The sequence below is a fragment of the Abramis brama genome (assembly GCF_963993115.1).
Source record: "Abramis brama genome assembly, chromosome: 8".
In the NCBI taxonomy this organism is placed as follows: Eukaryota; Metazoa; Chordata; class Actinopteri; order Cypriniformes; family Leuciscidae; genus Abramis; species Abramis brama.
This window is the reverse complement of record NC_139970.1, coordinates 38,658,491-38,677,375: the sequence shown is the minus strand read 5'-3', so window position 1 is coordinate 38,677,375 and position 18,885 is coordinate 38,658,491. Positions and strand designations below refer to the sequence as shown.

General features: G+C 38.0%; 1 protein-coding gene across 2 annotated transcripts in view; it reads right to left on the bottom strand.

Moving 5' to 3' along the window:
* Positions 1-18,885, bottom strand: part of adarb1b (adenosine deaminase RNA specific B1b) — a 153,182-nt gene that overhangs the window by 36,095 nt on the left and 98,202 nt on the right. For both annotated transcript variants that reach the window (XM_084121901.1, XM_084121902.1), the window contains exon 3: positions 17,333-17,381. The gene's annotated coding sequence lies outside the window, so the exon portion shown is untranslated. The remainder of the gene's footprint in view (positions 1-17,332; positions 17,382-18,885) is intronic.

Sequence of the window (18,885 nt, the reverse complement as noted above, 5' to 3'; positions counted from 1 at the left end):
AGATGCTATCAAATCAAAAAATCATTATGAAAATAGCTGAAAGGAAGAAAACCATGTGTGCAAATGCAAACATGATGTATAAAGTCTACAAAAAACAAAAATAAGGTAAGACAATCTTGTATATGGTGATTAGACAAAAATAAAGAGACAACATGTCACTCACATGAGATTGACCAATAGCAAATCACAACCATCCAATCAATTCCCCACGGACAAAATCAAGTCCCACCCTAAATGTTTTCTTGTTCGAGAAGCCGTTTTACTCAGATATACATCACAATAGGGAAGAAAAGACTATCACAACTTCCGTTTCATGCCGACTTTAATACCAAAACAATCCCTAAACAGAATGTTTGAGAAATATTAATACAATACTACCTTGCAAGCACGGTAACCACAGATGTTTTTTTAATAATTACTGGCAGTAACTAGGTAATTGAATTTTTAAGGCTGAAAACATGATCCACAAGCCAGTCTGTGAGGTGTCTCTCATTGCCAACATCTACCGCAGGTCAAAGGGCCTTGTGCAGGAAAAGTTATCATGAGTGAACGAGTGAGTAAAAGACAAAAAGAGAGAGGGAGAGTGGACATAGATGGATGGGCTGTGCAAATGGAGAGGGATATGATATGAGTCTAAACCATCATAGCAGCCCCTGTGTGGCCTAACATAGATGGATCACTCCACAGTCTCAAACAGCCTGGAAGAAATAAGGGCCCCTTTCCAGAATGGAGGTGCATCCACTTCCATTACAGCCCCAGATCAGTATTTAAGAAAAAGTCAATATATTCTTTCTCTCTCATGGCATTCATCACTTTTGTTATCTGGAAAAGGTGGAAAAGGCAAATGTAAAGTAACTAAATAATTGCAAAGCTGATCAACTAATAATAACATACCAACTAGCTGACTATTAAAAGCCCTAGACAGCAATAAATTACACTTCCTCACGAGACATTTCACAAAAATCTGGTCCCTGAAATCGAACAAGTTTTGAAACCAACTTTCAAGAAGAATAATTTTTTTTTCAAAATGATAAAAACACTCACCTAAAGGATTATTAGGAACACCTGTTCAATTTCTCATTAATGCAATTATCTAATCAACCAATCACATGGCAGTTGCTTCAATGCATTTAGGGTGTGGTCCTGGTCAAGACAATCTCCTGAACTCCAAACTGAATGTCAGAATGGGAAAGAAAGGTGATTTAAGCAATTTTGAGCGTGGCATGGTTGTTGGTGCCAGACGGGCCGGTCTGAGTATTTCACAATCTGCTCAGTTACTGGGATTTTCATGCACAACCATTTCTAGGGTTTACAAAGAATGGTGTGAAAAGGGAAAAACATCCAGTATGTGTCAGTCCTGTGGGCGAAAATGCCTTGTTGATGCTAGAGGTCAGAGGAGAATGGGCCGACTGATTCAAGCTGATAGAAGAGCAACTTTGACTGAAATAACCACTCGTTACAACCGAGGTATGCAGCAAAGCATTTGTGAAGCCACAACACGCACAACCTTGAGGCGGATGGGCTACAACAGCAGAAGACCCCACCGGGTACCACTCATCTCCACTACAAATAGGAAAAAGAGGCTACAATTTGCACGAGATCACCAAAATTGGACAGTTGAAGACTGGAAAAATGTTGCCTGGTCTGATGAGTCTCGATTTCTGTTGAGACATTCAGATGGTAGAGTCAGAATTTGGCGTAAACAGAATGAGAACATGGATCCATCATGCCTTGTTACCACTGTGCAGGCTGGTGGTGGTGGTGTAATGGTGTGGGGGATGTTTTCTTGGCACACTTTAGGCCCCTTAGTGCCAATTGGGCATCGTTTAAATGCCACTGCCTACCTGAGCATTGTTTCTGACCATGTCCATCCCTTTATGGCCACCATGTACCCATCCTCTGATGGCTACTTCCAGCAGGATAATGCACCATGTCACAAAGCTCGAATCATTTCAAATTGGTTTCTTGAACATGACAATGAGTTCACTGTACTAAAATGGCCCCCACAGTCACCAGATCTCAACCCAATAGAGCATCTTTGGGATGTGGTGGAACGGGAGCTTCGTGCCCTGGATGTGCATCCCACAAATCTCCATCAACTGCAAGATGCTATCCTATCAATATGGGCCAACATTTCTAAAGAATGCTTTCAGCACCTTGTTGAATCAATGCCACGTAGAATTAAGGCAGTTCTGAAGGCGAAAGGGGGTCAAACACAGTATTAGTATGGTGTTCCTAATAATCCTTTAGGTGAGTGCAGAGCCATAGAGAGAAAGAGTTGCGACACTCCCATAGACCTCCGTTGTAAAAAATGGCGGCGCTTTTAACCGCCTACTTCCGGGATTTGAAGATCGGATTAGTTCCAAACACTGTCATTTTAGCGTTGGACACCATTCACTTACATTGCTGCACGTCGAGTTGTTCCAGAGTTAAGTTGCTGAAATATCGACCTCTTTTGAATTGTCAACTGTCTATATTGTATCAGAGGCCCTTTACGATGCTTATACTGGTCTTCATTTGTACATGCACAGCGTAATTATTTATATTCTATGTTGGTTGTTTCAACCAATTTTCAAGCACTGCCTGCTAGCTAGTTAGCTAGCGCGACTTAGTCAGCTGTGACAGTAAGAGTTCGGTAATGAATCGCTACCACCTTTATAGCAACTTTTATTTAATTAAATTTTTTGGGATATACTAACTTTTCATTATGTTTTATTGTCTTGAGTGAAGCGGCTTGTGAGAACAATGCTGGACCATAGGATTGTTATGGCCATCACCAGTCCTGTCTGTTTCATGGATCACCTGCCCCTGTTTTTTGTTTTTCTTGTTCACACACACTCACACAAGCACACATTGTCTGTCATTGTTTAATAAAAAATATTTTATTTGAAAACCTTCATTTGTATCAGCCATGCTTAATTGATGTCTCAATAACTGTAACAAGTGTTTTGTTAGTTAATTGCTTAAGTTACTTGGATTGAGTTACAGCTACCCTTACTCTTAGCCTACTCTGTAGCCTACACTAACCCAGAGACATAGAGAAAAATCTTCACTCTGCACTTACCTATAGACCCAAACATAAAAGTGTAAATTCGTTTTTAATCTGTTATAGTTTTGATAATATGTGTATAGCTTAATCTTAAAATTATATTCTTAGTCTTAACATGATCATGTTTCACGTTGTGGTCCTGGGGGTGGCCACTTTCATCAGAAGAAGTGAGCTAGCTTCTAAGCGAATTCTGAACGGACCGCCACGGCAGACCTCTTTGCGTGATCACGAAGGTAGGCTAATGGCTGAATCAAAATTTATAAGCAAAATCACGGGAATCAATAGCCTAATACAGCCCAGTTGTGCTAAAATAAATATCATGAGACGTCCATCATCAGATGAATGATATGGAAAAGTTAAGTTAGAGCCGCTAAAGCCAGTGATACTACCCATGCGAACATGAACAGCTTTTCCCTCCAAAAATATAGCCTAAAACTTATCTCCAAATGCAAAACTGACATTAACAAAATGCAATAATGCAATAACAGCTGAAAAAGTACTTGGGTGTGTGTTTTATTTTATATTTACCGTTCAATAATGCAATCGCTGCTGTCTGTCCCATAGAAGAACATGACAGCCAGCGTATGTTTTGGAACTATTGGGGCTTACATGAACCACGTGACAGCCATAGCGGCGACATCAAAGAGTGTCGCAACTCTTTCTCTCTATGGCTCTGGGTGAGTATATATGTACATGACATTTATGTGTGTGCTAGGGGTGTAGCAGTTCTCTGTAAACTGTTTTTTTTTTTAATCAAACTGTACTATTCTTAAACTGACAATTTCACATAAAATAATTGTCAACATGCCCATCTTGGTGAGTATCCTAGCAAACATTGTAGGTAACATGTATGTCTTAAGTGAAATTAAACAGTCAAGAAAGACAATGCATGTGTATCAGTATATTGGATCCGTGCATTCTCTTAAAGTGACAGCAGCCTAATATTCCTGCTGTCTGTGTGTTCAATGTTAATCAAACAACAAATGACAAGGAAATCACTTACTGCTTTTGACTCAGTTTTTCTAACTTTAATAATGATGAATCTTTATTTAATGTATACAGTGCAGATTATATGCAAATGTGTTGTTCTACTTATGATTAATTTATTCAATTTCTGTACCTGAAAACTACTGTTAGAAACCTAAATAACCTGAAAAGCACTGTTTATTTTATTTGCATCTTTGCTCCATTTTATTTATTTGTGCTGTTGCTTGTATGATTATTTGTTCTTTATTTTTATTTGACAGCAGTCCTTTTTCTCCCTGAACATAGCACATACCGAACCGTACCGAAAAAGTGGCCCTAAAACAGAGATAAAAACCGAAACATTAGTAAATTGAATATTTTAAGTAAAATATTTTCTCTAATGAGGGCTGAAATATGACCTGAACATGTCTTCAGATTTTGTAAATTTCTCCACATTTTCTGTTTTGGCAAAAAAAAAAAACTCTATAAATGGAGGGAAAAAAAATGATGTGACAAAAGAATCAAGGTTGTACCTTCCTATGGTTTTTGGAGCTGTGCTCCTACCACAAAAACCAGTCTTTCCTCAAACGTGGCTCCGGAGTCTCTCCTCACCCGGTTCTGCACCCACGTAACGATGGTTAATGGACTACACGTGCGGCAGACGCTGGCCAGCTGAGCACCTAATGGACAGGGGTCCCTGCAGACGGGGCAGGCTGTCGCTCCACCTGATTAGAACTGATGGGCCGGGCATGTTAGGAAGACGAGCGCGGCCACCTCGGAGCGGTCCGCGAGTAGCCGACCCCCCCCCCCAATGACTGCCGCCATGGCAACCAGGCGCTGCTGAGAACATCCAGCTCCATTATTGAATTTCAGCACTTTAATGACCAATAACAGATTTGAATTAGTCTGCCAACACTCATTTTTTTACCTCGCAAATTACAGGGTTTTTAGACCGCAGACACATTTAGGAGTTCCTGAACAAAAGCTTGCGACGAGACACTTTGATAAAGTGGCTTTTAATATCTGGGGTTTGATAAATGACGCCGCTGTCAAAATGGGAACAGCAGACCAGACATGTACCTGCAAAGACCACACGCTAGAAGACCACCAGGAGAGATTACAGCCAGCACAAGACCCTATTAAACCCACAAACTCTATTAAAGCTCATGATGACATATGTTATGTGCCTATGGGCTTATTAGCAGCAATGAACAAACCTTGTCTGCGTAAAACTCACAGCTATGATCAAATCTGGTTATAGTTGCTTAGGAGTTCTGAGTGCTTTTTAGAGCAGTGGTTCTCATTGCCATGGGACCCACATTTTCCCATGGTCATTAACCCATGAATCAAATTTTTAGGAACTGAACCAAGTATTTATTTCTCAAAAATGGCTGACAAACACAGGCCTGGTTTATCACATCACAAGTAGATGAGGGAGACACATACCCGTTTACACCTGTGTCTCTTTTGTCCACTTTCAACCACTTCTGTCCTGATTTCTTCGAGGGGAGGGTCGATGCATGGGTTAATGCATGAGTTTTCTCAGATCTTTCGATCTAATGGACAAAATTAGCTCATGCAATTTACATATGAACGCGACCGGAGATGACAAAAACATACAGAGAGCATCAGCTTTCGTTTCTGCTCTGACAGCCGCAAGACCACGGCGAACACTGCGAGTGTGTGTTAGCAGCCGCGACGTCGCAGAAAAATAGAAACCGTTTCTAAAAATAGAATCGCGGAAGAATAACAATGAAATATTAGCTATATGTATGAAAAAATTATTTTGTCAGAATATATTTTACTTTTGAATGGAGAAAGATGCTTTTTGCCCCCAGAACCGTGACCCTTGTGTGGGAGGGTAGGGATTGACGTGGCATCTTGAAGCATGACAAATTGCTTCAAAATCTTGGTTATGAGCACAGATGAGCCCCTGGAGCTTATATCCAGCTCTGTGTGTGTTTAATCCTCAGCTTTCCTAACCTACACTGGACAGACAGGAAGTTTGCTGGCCTCAGCACTATGTATCATCCTGTCTTTTTGAGCTTTGGTGCGCTCTCTCTCTCTCGGCTCGTCTCCTTCCCTGCCTATTTTCCTCGCATCAGCGGCCCCGCTGCTCACAACAGATGACTATCACTGTACTCCTAATTCAAGGCCAGGTCAGTTACTCCAATATCCACAGGGAGGAAGGCAGCGCTGGGTGCGTGTACATGCCTGAGTGGATTAGCCGGTGAATTTTACACCCGGTGGCTGGGATATTAACAGCTCTGAAGGTAACAGTGATGGACAGGCAGGAGCGCTGAGCATCTGAAACATCACAGGGAGATATGACTGACAGACGGAGAGACAGACCGGATTAACAGACGTGTGCTAATACTTTCAACACTGTCTGAACTGTTTCCCCAATAATCAAAGAGAAAGAAGGAACGAAACGGAAAGACAAAAAATACAAATGAAGGAAAGAAAGAACAAATGCATGAAACATACAAAAAGAAAGGATGCAATAGCTAAACAAAAGAATGAGAAGAAAAAATGAAATAAAAGAGCAATTAAATGACGAATAAAAGAATGAACAAAAGATCAAGCAACAAGTAAAAAACAAGGAAATGAAAATGACAACAAAATACAAGATAGTGAAAGAATGAACGAAAGAACAAACAAATGAAAGAAAATAAATGAAAGAATGAGCATAAAAGAGAACAAACGAACGAATAAAAACAAGCACACTTAAGATGTAATATCCGTGTTATCCCTGGTTTCCGCCTATGGTTTCCTTGTACTGCCATGGTCACCATAGCGACAGATGTGGACAACTGCGTAATGTTTATCGGGAAGCTGTTCTAGTTTCGTTCAAACATTATGGATCATGGCAAGCAAACTTTGGGACAAAAGGAGAACTAAAACGAGGATCAATATCGGCGTGGCGTTTTCGAGATGCCGACACTTGACAGTGTCGGTACAATAAAAGTAGTTCGGTATAATTATTAAATGTCCTTATTCCTTTATATCCGCGGGACTCGCATGTGGTGCTGATATCTGTCTCTCATTAGCAATCGCACCCTGCTTCATACCACAGTTACATTAAAAAACATGAATGTTTTCACTCATCCATAAACATTAGATCCATCAGCATGACAGCAAGTTACACGATTCCGCTTATCACTGCATCATCAACCTACGCCTTTGTTATTGTAAGAGGTTAGCGACCCCTAGCGGCGAAAAAATTACATATTTTAGCTTTAAAAAGAGAGAAATTAACAAAAGTTTATAAATTATAATTATAAAAAAATTAATAATGAACAAAAGAACAAGTAACAAATGAAAGAACAAAATACAAGTTAATTAATTAATAGAAGAACAAGAGCAACAAATACATACAGGAAAATAATGAATGAAAAAGAGAGTGGAGAAACAAGAACAAGGACAGAATAAAACAAATGGAAAGCAAAAAAGGGGGGAACTAGTAAAAAAAATACAAAGACTGAAATAAACAAATAAACAAAACAAAATACAGTAAATTTATGAAACAAAAGATTGAGAATATAATGAACAAAGAATAATACAATGAAAAAAAGAAAAGAAAAGAACAATAAACGAGGGCGGGGGGGACTGTGTCTGTGAGAGTTGAGTGTTGGTGGACCGCATTGAGTGAGTCATTAAATATGGGTGGGCAGCTTGTTTAAGAATTATTTCAGAAACATTAGCAGTTTTTCAGACTGCAACCTGCAGTTAATGAGCCTGAGAAATGAAGGGATGGAGGGATGGAGGGATGACAACCACCTCACACACACACACACTACAGACGACTCTTCCTCACTGATCCAGTCTAATTATGTCATCTCAACCATGTGCCGGTTTGAGTCTCAATTAGACTGGAGAGCTGCGGCACTGGCATGGTCTCTGTTTCCCAATGGCAATAGCTAATTCAATCGATATGCAAAGAAAAGGTTAATGGTATCACTTAAAAGGAAGGAGAACTGCTCTTTTAATTGCTTTTAATTATGAATTAATTGCCTGATTGACTGAGTATTGCCAATTGGGTTACTATGTAAATTTATTACACTACATTAGCTGTAGTTATTTCAGTGCTTATCTGCACAGTATAAGCAAAGTAGCCTACACAGCCATTACACAAAAAGACCACAAAGCTTTAGATGTTCAACTAAGGATGTCATAGATTAAGAAAAAGGAAATAAAAGCTTTTAAAAATCTAGTTTAAAACAAATGTGCAAGTTCTCAGAAATGCAATTTATAGTTTTGAATTAGGGCTGCACAATTGCTCGAATTTCTAATCGCGATTACGATTACGGATGCCACGATTAAGTAATCGTTCAAAACCACGATTACAAAAAAGAAAAGAAAAAAAGAAAGAAAAGCCACTTACATTATTCTGCGTGGTGTGTTTAGACTGAGTATGTTACGTTGTGAGAGGCGAACCACGACTACTTCAGAGAACCCAGCACAATAGGAACTACCAGAGACGTAGGCCTAAGGTGTATGCTGAAATAAGTCTCAACTCAGAAAAACGGACTTTCCTGTCCTGTCAGCCGCTATACTGCAGAAGCGCGCACTCTTCAATTGCACGCGCAAATGCGGCGGAGCGCGCTGTATATCGCTTCATTATACAGCGCAAAATAAACTACAAGCATGCAACGTTACGTTTGCAACGGTCACTTTGTGCTTTTATGTTAATCTGAGGTAAAATGAGAACTGCGCATGTGCGTAGAGTGTCAGTAATAGATTTGACAGGTGAGGAAAAGAGATAATCGCTCTACCGACCTTTATACTTTTATTTCCTTTTATATTTGTGACCAGAGTTGGATGTTTGTTTGTATACTTTTCTCACTCGATCCCCATGTATGCGGACGAGTGTGACGTTTGAGTAATTTTATTAAACACGGGGAAAATACGCCATCTCTCGTCTCTCGTGCATCTTTTCCTCCGACACCTATTGTTTTTTTCTCTCTGGGCCACATCTAAACTTTGCGTTAGCTGCTACACGTTTTAAATTAGAAAAAAAAACCCCGCGTTGTCCAGATTCAATATTTGCGGTTAGATGAGATGTTGTCATTCTATGTCAGTGTCATTATTCTATCGTTATTTTCATAACTTGATACGAAATAAAAAGTCTCTCACCTCAGAAAAACGAAATTTCACGTCCTGTCAGTTGTTTCACTGGCGCTCATAGCCTGCACTCACTTTAACAGTTCTTGTAAGTATTGTGTATCACCATGGTAACTGTTGTTTCCATAACCCCATAATGCCACTTATTGGTTATTTTGTATATTTTTAAATGATTGTGGTGGCTCATACCAAGATTGTATTAACAAAAACTAGTTTGGGACTGCTATTTAATAGCTTAACCTCGTAGGCCTACTGTTTATTTATCAGTAGCCTATTAGTATTTGTATATTAAGTAAAGGGGGACAGTAGCCTACTTGTGTGTGTCAACAATTTTTGTGTAAACAAATGTATTATAATAGGCCTATATAATACCTAAAAAGTTGGGTCGCGGCTTGATGACCATTGGGGAAATGTGGGTCCAATGGCCAAACTATTCAAAACATAATTTAATGTAAATTATGGTAATTGTAATTGATTACAATTTCAAGGGAATAATCGACAATTATGATTTTTGTCATAATCGTGCAGCCCTATTTTGAACGTATAATCTTGGTTTGAAACATTATTGAAAAACGTTTGCACAGTTTTCTGGAGAAATTAAAATTTAATGTGACAACCAACTAAAATATTTTACAAAATAACATACTCCATGCAAGTATGTGAACAACAATGATTCTAGCCTCATGCGTCATTGCATTCTCAGCATTGCCACAAGAACATTTCAGAGATTTTTCAGGTTGTGGTTAAGCAAGTTTAAAGACAATCGTACTACTGAGTAAGTTAAAACATGTTTAGAAAAAAAATGTAATCCAATATCTAGTTTAATGGACATCTGAATATTCTAAAGAGAGATGTATGTAAAGCTGCTGTGTGTGTTCATATAGCATAATAAAGAGAGGAGAGCAATGGTGATCTTCCCCATGATACACCATTATCAGACTGCACACGTTCCATTCACTCCATCAGAGAAGCTTCATTTCCTCCAGTCTGCTGGCTGGGCAGAAACTCTCCTCCACATGCCATCAGCGGCCCACTGGAGAGGGTTAAACGACAAGGCGGACACGAGGATCTCAACTACATCCCTGATGCTTCAATTTACACAGTCCTTGTACAATCTGCAAGAGCAGATTTAGCATTTAAAAAAAAAGTTTGTTATTGTTATTTTAGTATTTTTGCATACTATTATAGTTATTAAAAATATAATATAAATATATATTATTATAGTATATTATATATTATAATATATTAGCTTTTATGTTTATATTTTCAGTTTTCATTATAATTTTGTTATCTGCTGTCTTGTTCTTTATTTTTTAATAGTTTCATTTAGTTTTCCATTATTTTTTAAATTTCAGTTTTACTTCAGACTAAACTTATTATTTCAGTTATAGTACTTTAGACCAAACTTACTTTAGTTCATTTAGCTGCCAATGCAACATTTCTAATTTTCTCCGTTTTTTTCAAGTTTAAGTACTTCATGTAATATTTATATTTAATTTCAGCAAATAAAAATGATTTTTAGTAGTTTAGTATTTCATCATATGTTGCCTGCAAGAGTGTGGTGTTATTTATGCAATATCTACAGAGAATATTTTTTGTTAATAAAAAACATAAAAAATAAGAAAACTGAGAAGAAGAAAAATACAATAAAATAACTTAAGAAAAAAAGAAACAAAAAAGAGAGAAGCATCTTCAAGGTGGAGTGAAATTATGAGCAGGACTGTGTATAGATTCTCCGCTTGCACTACTATTTACACCTAATTTTAACACCCACATTGTCATTTTTGTGATTTTCAATGCCACACCATATCCTTACAGCACATTCACTACTACCACCAATGCTGCAGGAACCATGAGTGACGCAAAGCCCCTAAAAGTTCCAAAGATATCTTAGAGCCAGCTCAACGTCAGGCTACAACCACACAGAGAGACGGCGCCGACACAATGTGGCCCAATCAGGCCCGTGAGTGAGGGAATTACATTAGCATTAGACTTCTTAAAGAGAATCATCATGCCTCCGTTTTTCTGCCTCCTTTCGGCATCCTGCCCTAGATAAGAGGAGGAGACAAACTCACGGGTTTGACAAAGCCGCCTTAAGTTGCCAGGCCGCATTAGGGGGTGTGAGGCATGCTAAAAAACGCCACTTCAGCAGAGAAGGATTTGCTTGGATGACAGGTCTCAGTTCTCAACCCGCGTGGCTCAGAATGTAAAGGCAAACGGCGAACGCTCGGATAATACCTCTAAACGCACACCTCAGCGGCTGCCGCCAAACCTCCTGCCTGGGCTTATCCACACACTGCCTGAGTGTGACACACAATACCTCACCCCGCTCCTGGACAGGAAGAGAAACAAGTCACTAGAAACAACAACTACTTGGACAGCATTTTAAAGTGCACTCCTGACACTAGTATCAGTATATTGGATCTGTGCATTATGTCTTAAAGTGACAGCAGCCTAATATTCCTGTGGCAGACTGTGTCTTTGTTCATCAAACAACAAATGACAAAGAAATCACTCACTGCTCTTGACTGAATAACTTTTGTAACTTTAATAAGGATTCATCTTTAATGTATACTAGGGGTGTAACGATACCCTAATTTCACGATTCGATACAACTCACGATACGATATTATTGCGATACTCCAAGACATATAATAAAAGGTTAAGAAAAAATGTACTGTTGATTACATGCTAAATTTGATATTACATTGTGGGTGTAAATGAATAGGTGACACCAGAATAAATATATTCATGATTCTGAAGCTGAAAATACAGAATTATTTTAGATGAATATGCTTGATCTCTGTCACTGGCTAGATATATTTAAAATAATGTAGGCCATTTTTTACTGGTAACATAAGACTTATAACATAAGCATTATCAGGACCCACTAATATTCCCCCATTATTATACATTATATTCAACATAATATATTGTAGTTTAATGTAGTACTGAATTTTTTCTCACAGGGTAATTTTTATTTTGGGTGAACTATCCACGATACATATTGTCACCATCCACGATACATATTGTTGCATTTTTGTATTGCGATATATTGTGACACGATATATTGTTACACCCCTAATGTATACAGTGAAGACTACGCAGTGTTATTTTGCACTTGATTATTCAAATTCTGTACTAGAAAACTACTGTTGGACCTACCTGAAAAACCTGAAAAGCAGTGTCCATTTTATTGTTATCTTTACTCTATTGTATTTATTTGTGCTGTTTCTTTTAGCTTGATTATTTGTTCTTATTTTCTGTAGTCCTTTTTTCACCTGAACATAGCACATACCGAAACCATGACCCTAAAACTATGATACAAACCAAACCCTGAGTATTTTGAATCTTTACACCCCTAACACACACACCTACTGTATAGTTCCCACTAAACACTTAAACCAAGTACTGTAACATTCTAAAGTAGGACAGAATTATTACACACATTAACTAAAAAAAGATGAAAACTTCCCAAAAAGTCCTCAAGGCAGATTTGGGTCAAAGAAGCTGAAATGTAGATCTCAAACTGACATTCACAAACTTAGATTCCATTACCTACTGCAAAGAGCAGCTAATTAACTTGAACATTTCTATTCACACTTTAGTTCTTCATATAAAATCTGATGACTGAGCAAAAAAAAAAAAAAAAAAAAAAACAGCCTTTAAAATAATGTTCCCATTTTAAATAAGATTTCACACCTACCAAAACGAAATTATATGTTAACATTTCAAAAGGACCCATAAAATTACATTTTTTTTAAAAAAGAAGAAAGCAAGTAAAAAAGTTCCAGTTGCTGAAAGCGATGTTTCCCTACTTAGACCACTCCTCTCTAAAATACCACCCTCATGACTGACAGGGAGAGAGTGCCTTCATTTTTGCTCTTGACAGCTGTCTAAGAGACAAGTGTGACACCTCAGGATCTCAAAATATCAGTCAGACAGCAGGGACGATCACTGCAGAATTTTCCATAAAAAATATATTTTGTAATATTTAGAGTTTCTAAAGTTTATTAATTCAATAAAATTCAAAGTTCAGCATGCTTTTGCGTTTGTGGCTCATCACCATGGTGATACATTAGACACACAAGTTTCTCATTCCACGGCAGACTACAACAATTTCAGCGAGAACAGCATCTCAATTCATCCTTCCACCTAAACTAACCACAGAAATGGAAATCATTCATAAAACACTCCCAAAATAACGAACTCTGAACAAGAATCATGCATAAATCTCCAAACCACTAAAGAAATGTGAGCCTAGCCTATATATTAAATATATCATATCTTCAGGGTATTTGCATGTTTAAGACCTTGTGTAAGATTTAAGGACTTTAAAGATCCTCATCATGTTTATATATACCTTTGATACACAAATGTTCTGAGTTGGCAAAAAAAAAAAAAAAAACTTAGATTTTTCTCAGATGAACTGTATTTTTTGACCACATCAATATTCATAACTTACAAAAATATAAACAAAAATACATCAAAGACATAAATATGTTAATGTGAGAACTAAAATAGAGTAAAAACAAGCATGATTTCCACTTTAGTGCTTCACTAATTTAGTTCATAGAAAATTAATATCCAAGCAGATTTTAAAAACAAACTGCTGAACCAACTTTAGAGACTTGCAAAAACAACATTTAAGACTTGATTATTAATATAAGGTTATTGGAAAGAACCTGCAGACAGCCTGATATTTCTAAATTCTTGTGGTTGAAATTTCTGAACTTATTTACTCAATTTTCATCATTTTTAGCAAAGGTACAGTGCACAGTATTATCCAGAACATCATAAAACTGTGATACGAGCTTTAGATTTGACCAGACAGAACAATAAAAAGTGCCTTTTTACATTTACTAGTTAATTTCAAATGATCCTGCAGTGTGACAAATAAAAAAGCTAACAATATTACATGTACTCACACAATTAATATGAGGTCATGATGGATAAAAATTAATTACAGTTTGAAAATAGTTCACAGTACACTAAATTTTGTGTTGAATCGATTTTTACTCAGAAACTGCCAGTAAATTTCCCCAAAAATTACAAAGAAACAGCAAATTTGGAAGTAGAAACCTGAAATAGTGTTTTCTTATAAAACATACTCCAATAATCTTCGAAAAAACATTATTTACAATCCTCAAGACCGCAGTACACGTCAACTTCCCTAAAGTCAACTACTGTATGTCTGTCTAGAAATGCAAATCACACGCACTGAAGAAAAGCACTGCGTACGATCAAGTTTTAGAAGTGGAAAACCCGTCCTCGGATCTCCGTCAGGCCTGTTAAAGAAAGCGTTCTGACCTTTCCGCTCGGACCGCTTCTTGCGTCTCCGCTTGAACCGGGTCCTGATGAGGCAGTAGTAGGCCCCCATGCAGTGCGCAGAGTCCACAAACAGGGCCATGGCCGCCTGACCCTGACGCTCGACACGGATACAGGATAGATACCTGACTGCGCTGTCCTGTTCTGTGTTTCTGAGCCACTCAGTGAAGGTGTGCGCCGCCAGCCCCCTTCCCTTGCTCCACACTTTCAGCTCTACCACACACACAAACACACGCGTGCTCTCCTCCCCCTCCTCTCCTTTTGGTACTTGGTGAGAGGAGAGAGAGAAGCAGGGAGCTCGGAGGAGAGGACACTAGTAGAGCTTTGCAAGGTTAGACTGAGTAAACAGAGACCGCTGGAGATTTTGTTTTCTCACTTCCCTTCTCTTTCACGTATCCTGCTATTTTCCCTGAGGCAAGAGCAGTCTGCTCTCGCCAGTCCAGGTAATGACAAGTTCAAAAAACACGTTTACTCCCCTGACATCCGTTCACTAAGACTTCTACTAGGTTATATATGATGAAACTGCTTTTATTTCGCATTTTAGTCCATGTTCTGCTTCAGTATGTTCTGCAATGGAATTAAAAACGAATTTAAAAAAAGGCTACTTTGACGCATGTATGGTGTGGGAGTGGCATAGGTTAGTTGTCATGAGAGAAAAAGGTTGACAAAACGTGCCAAATTTTGAACCACCGTAGAATCACTCGTTTTAAAAACGCGCTGAACAGAGGAGAGTCTGCTGGTGTGCGCGACAGAGCTCGTAATAAAACAAGAATCAACATCAGCTTGGCTTTTCGGAGATGCCGAGAACTGAGGGATTTAAAATGTTATAAAGGCGATGCAGAGATGGCATTTACTATTTTTTTTTTTTTTTAAACAGATAAATTGCCATATGTAGCTCTCTAGTTCATTGTAAAGCATTATCTATTGTGAAGCGTCATATTTATCCACACAAATAAAGCACAACCAAAACAATGTTCTTACACAAAATGCATGGTTTTATTTTTTAACCGCAAAAAGGCCAAAAGTTACAAAGTGCAACTTTAAACTCAAATAAACTTTAGCGGAAATATTTGTTCTTTTTAATTTGTCTATATGAGCCTATTTTTTCTCTTAAAATCACCATAGACAGCAAGCTGGAAAGATGGTGGTAAAGTTATAGTCTAAAGGGTTACAGGATGTGTTCTCATTTTTTATTGATATTTTTAAGATGGTAAAAGAAAACATCACAGACTTAATATAATCTCACACACTTTCAGATGCGTTTAAGCTGGGGTTTTCTCCCCCATAAGTCTAATACTTTATACAAAACACACACATCCCTGCGACTTCTGAAGAAGATTAGAGCTGATATTTGATGTTGGGCAACAGGGAATCTGTGCAAATGGAATAAAATATCCAACATTTCCAAAGCCACAGGCCAAATAGAAGTTCAGCTTTAAACCAGCCATGATCCTTAGAATATTAAATGCAACAGCTGTTCAGTGCAATTAAAGAAATCTTTAATCAATAAGCAGTCTAGATCTGCTCACTTGCTCCACACCAGCTCATGTTTAGTTTCTGATCTGGAAGTTACTCTACCGCCATCATGAGGCCAGAGCAAACCACTGCACCTCATCCAGTAATATTCCTACACAGAAAACACCCAATGAGAAAACCATACACACATTCAGGCACAACTTATCAAAATAAATAAATAATCAAGATTTTTGTAGACTAACACATCCAATGATATTTCAGACTACATCTATTAACAGCCCAATCCCGAGATCCACAACTATTCTCAAGAGCCTAGAAACTTGGCCTTGAAAACTACAGCTTAACATCTTTACTGATGTCCTTCAGCATCACTCAGACCACCCAACAAAAATGTATATTTAGACATTTTATGCAAAATGTTGGTAATGGTTGCAAAACCTCATATGCAGTACAAATAAAATGGTTCATTCTGTGCATAAAAAGCAAGATGGTCGCTGCTCTGTAGACTGGTATAATGCATCCAGTAAATTAGCAGGTTGCCACAACTGAACACAGAAGCAGAATGTGTGAATGAAGATGTCACCTGGTCTGAAGGAGCTCTCCAGCACCCTCTAACGGAATTAGGTGGAACTACAGCATTACCTCAAAGACATCCAAGAATGCAATGACTGAGTGTGAATACACACAAGCAAGCAACATTTACCTCACTGAAACTTTTGACCTTGGCAACACACTAGACACCCCATCAGTTAAAAAAACCCAAGGCATTTCAATATTCAATACTGAACCACTATGCTATCAAATAATACAACTACTTTACCGTAAAAATAAATGCATTATATTAGCCAAAAGTGTCAGTAAAGTCATTTATAATGCTACAGAATATTTCTATTTCAAATAAATGCTTTTCTTTTTAAATTGGTTCATCAAAAAAATGTCACAAAAATATTAAAGCATCACAACTGTTTTCCACACTGATAAGAAATGTTGATTGAGCACCAAATTAGCATATCATAAGGATTTCTGAAGGATCGTGTGACACTGAAAACTGGAGTAATGATGCTGAAGATTTTGCTTTGCCTCACAGATTTAATTACATTTGAAAATATATTACAAAAGAAAAAGAGTTTTTACATTGTAATAATATTTCACAATGCTACTGTTTATTTACTGCATTTCTGATCTCATGACTTATTTCAAAATCATAGATTACAGAATGATTGCATATAACAAAATTCAGTAATTGCTAAACAGACTGAATATGTGCATTAGTGCATGAACACTGCCTAAACGCCACTGAAGTGCAGCGCATCGTTGCTTTGATCAAGAACCAAAATTGTCCAAAATTATTATACTAGACTAGACAAGAGGAAATCAGAAGATACACACCTGGGTTTCCACTTGCTGTCAGAGCAGCACTCCTGCTTGATCACCTAGCCTGCATAGACAAGAAAGAAAACAGAAATAAAGATTTTAATACCAAATTCCAGTATAACGATGCACTTTCAAATAAACCACAACCATAAGTTTCTACTTTTGTGAAGTGGTGTGGAATATCGCTTTACACAGACACATTATCTACTCACACACTGCCAGTAGCGTTTAGATGTAATCTCCAACTACTGCAGATATAGTTTCAATCCCTTCACGTCATCAACTTTCCAAGTTACGGAGAGTCTGAAAACTTTCACCTGCAGGTGAACGCCGCAAAAACGTGACCTAACGGCTGTGCTAAACACATCAGGTGACGTGTCGCGAGCACGAGAACAATATGACCTCAGCTGTAAATGTCCTTCATAAAAGTAGAAGAGGAAAAATAACAGTCCCTCGATCCAAAGGCCTGGCCGAGCAGAGGGAGGAACGACCTGGAATCAGAACGGAGATGCAAAATGAGGAAAGGAAAAGAAAGAAGGGTGATAATCTCACATTAATAGCCAGTCAAATTTGCAAGCAGAAACGCTAAAAGGAGGGAGCTTTCATCCTTCGAGGTCCTTAAATGACTGCTTGCATCACTAGAAAGACCAGCAGAGCAAAAGCAGCAGCCGGACGCTTTATAGAGGAAAAATAAAACAGCAGCCCAATAAAAACAGTGGCCAGCCAAACCCGTCCATCTCCCTGCAGGACGTTTCTTTAACCCTGACAGCCTCTCGCGATGCTGCATCAGTGCTGATTCTACAGTGGCACAGCACAACATGTATATTTTACTGAGTTTGCAGGGTATTGCAGAGAAAAACTCATGCAAAATACAATAAATAATACAGTATCTTTCTACTTCACCTTTCTTCAGTGACTGCATGCACACTTAAACGGATAGTTCATCTAAAAACTGTCATCATGTTCTCTCCCTCATTTAGTTTTTTTGGTCATACAATGAAAGTCAAAATATCTTATTCGGCGCTGGCTTACGCAGAAAGGGACATGGTTCTTGCAAAGAATCGGCCAGAAAGATTCGTAAGTCTGAATCGTTCCAACGAATTACTTCCTGAACCTGTCATAATAAAAATGAAAACCAGACAAATAAATGTCCCAATGAAAATCAAGCAAAAAGGAGGAAATAGCCACTAATACCTGGATTGCATCACATTTGATTGCGCAAGCATGCTTTCGATAAACTGCACATCTATTGTACATCACATACACAAAAATGTTTGCCTAATCATTCTAACATTCAAAATAATAGTAATAAAAATTGCTAGACAAGTTGTAATTATTGTGGCTCAAGTGGTGCTAGAAAAGTAGAGACACTTTTGATAGAAGCATTTGCTAAATTAATAATTGTATAGGCCACTGACATGAGTATCCTGAGAAAATCACTTTAACACTAAAAGGGAATCTCCAAAAAGCCACGATAAAGCATAAAAGTAGCATATTTCTCAATTTTATAACAATAGTGAATCAACATATTTTAGTCTGTTCCTTACACAAAGCTTTCATCTGGCTTC